A 2,684-nucleotide genomic window follows, 5' to 3' on the forward strand; every position below is an offset into this window, starting at 1 on the left:
GGAATTCTCTGTAGAAAGACCATCTAAGATTACATAAGTTGTCCATCTCCTGGTACATGGACTGATATTTATAGACAGAATAAACTCGTGGTCGCTTGATCGTCCGAGTTGGGTGAGCTGTCTTCCGTCTTCCCTCGGACTCGTTATATACCGTCCCTCGCGATGGCATACTTGGTCCTCCCTCCGGGTTGTCTCGCTCTCCCTTGGATCGTGTTGTCCTTCTGTGGAGAACCTCGTGCTCCATCGTCTCTAGGTCGTAGTATAGATCGTCCGAGTCTTCTGTCACGATGCCCAACTACCCAAGTCCTGTTTTTATCATTCATTAAATGCGGTCTTGCTTTTTAGACTTGACCGTCTGATCAGACTAGACCTTTATACACACGCGTCATTCATGTGGCGCTTGTGCAGTTGCCTCGACTGAGACAAATCCTTCTCTCAACAAATGATTTGGTGCTCCAACCTTATCATCTCATCATATATTCATCCCTTAGGATGTTGACACGTGGCCATCGGGTATTTTACCCACACATTTTGCTCATTTTCTTTGCAACTTGCCGGGGGCATGATGGGAAGAAAACTGTGTAACCGTCCCACCTTTTTTGACACGTGTGTATCTGTCAGTTTGTTTTAAGATATCTATTGGTTCTCTCAGATTTTCTGGGAACATGATGTCTTTTCTTTTGTACTTTTCCTCTAGAATTCTTATCGTCTAGCTTGCCGCACCTTTGACCTTCTTGGGTTTGAGAGATCTAGTTAGTTTTTCAAAGATTTGCCTTCTATTTAAGAAGGGTCCTTTTGTGGTGAGGATATAGTCTCCTTTCTTCCTTCATTATTTTCTCAGATGTATGCTAAATTTTTTCTTCCTCGTCCTCCATGGGAACGAGGTAGTTTCTCATGTATTTTTTACCATGATGGTATGTCCTCTCATTCATGTATTGCTTCGTTTTTTCTTGATCCTGTTCTAGATCATCACCAATGTCTTTTCGGATAGACCTATCTTTTCGCATGACATCTCTAGTCTCGTTTGTTCGTCAAGTGTCTGCACCTCCTGTTATGGGATCTCGTATTTATCACTGGTTTTCCTTTTACGGACAAGCTTCGAAACACTTCGTGTGTTGCGTTTCTTCTTACGATTTGCCTTGGGAACACTGCATGCTGCGTGGGTGTTTGCGCGTTTTAGTTTTAGAGACATTTGTTGCTGAAGATGCTAGGGTATAAAATACTATTTCTGTTTTCAAACGTATATATATATATATACATACCTTGCCCCTGTATATATATATATACCTTGCCCCTGTTTTATGCCCTAGCATCGGAGGCTTGGAATATGTTTAAAGCGGTGGGAAATCAATTGGTGTCTTGCTCCAGTCCAAGAAGAGTTGGTTATGCTCCCACTCGTGGAGGCCGCTTTGGGCGAGGAACTAGTAGGTGAGGAACCCGTTGCTCCAAGCGAGGAGCGAGCGCGATGCTCTTGTTTGAAGGCATCGTGTAATTTGCAGTGATGTACTGTGCAGAGTTTGTTTATTTGATTGCTTTGTACGAGTTATGTGTCTCGAAGGAGTGGCCATATGTAATGTTGGTCCAATCATGGATGTCAAAGCCAAGGAGTGATCAGTTCCTGTATTTGGATAAGGCACCACTTATAGTATTGGAATTTTATACATAGGATCTTTTCCTTCGCGCTTTCTCTTTTTTTTTGTTCCCTGTTTGGGATTAGAGTTCCTCCATATGATTTGGAGGGTGATACCTCGATCGAGTAATACGTGCCCCGGCCAAGGGAAAGTATCTCGATTCTGGATATCTCCTACTGTGGAGGACATCACCTGATTCCGTGATCGTGGTAGCATTACCTTAGGTATGTGTCCGTGTCGGATAGCTTAGGTAAAGTACCTGCATCATTCTGTGTAGAATGGAAGGTGTGGCTAGCACCGTGCCATAGTGGTTTATGGGCTTTTGTGGTATGCGAGTATGGGATAAAGTAATTAGCAACAAAAAATAAAAAGGGAAAGCAAAAAGAAAAAAGAATAGAAGTAAATCAAACAAACAAACCAAGAAAGCAATATTAACACAAAGGGAGTAGTTTTATTATTTGTCAAAAGATATCTTAATAAGCTCCGAGTACATGATAGGAAGGTTCTATGATCTGTTGTACAAGTATGGATCGTGCCCCATCCTAGGACCGTTGGACGGTCTTCCTAAGCATTGTAAGCTTTTAGGTATTTGATGTTCCATGGGCGTTCAAGTTCTTCGCCATTAGATTTGAGCAATTTGTATGCTCCATCCCCTTCCTTATCTAGGATTGTTAGTGGCCCTTCCCATACGGGTGCAAATTTGCCTGACTCTCGTTGGTAGGATGGAATATCGCGCCAGACTTGATCACCTGGGTTGAATTGTCTCTGGTGAACACGTTTGTTGTATTCCCGAGCCAATTTTCTGTGATAGTTTTCTAATGTTTGGAGAGAAATTTCTTTGTTTTCTTCCAAATCGTCTAGTTTGGAGAGTATCATGTCCAAGGTCAGGTTTTTCTCCCATGCCTCGGTCTTCGTTGTGGGGATCATGGCTTCTGTTGGTATGATTCCCTCTGTGCCATATGTGAGGGCGAAGGGAAACATTTCTGTGGCTTCCCTTCTAGTGGTTTGATAGGCCCATAGGACGTTGTTTAGTTGTTCACACCAACTGGCTCC

Source organism: Papaver somniferum, chromosome 9, assembly GCF_003573695.1.
Source record: "Papaver somniferum cultivar HN1 chromosome 9, ASM357369v1, whole genome shotgun sequence".
In the NCBI taxonomy this organism is placed as follows: Eukaryota; Viridiplantae; Streptophyta; class Magnoliopsida; order Ranunculales; family Papaveraceae; genus Papaver; species Papaver somniferum.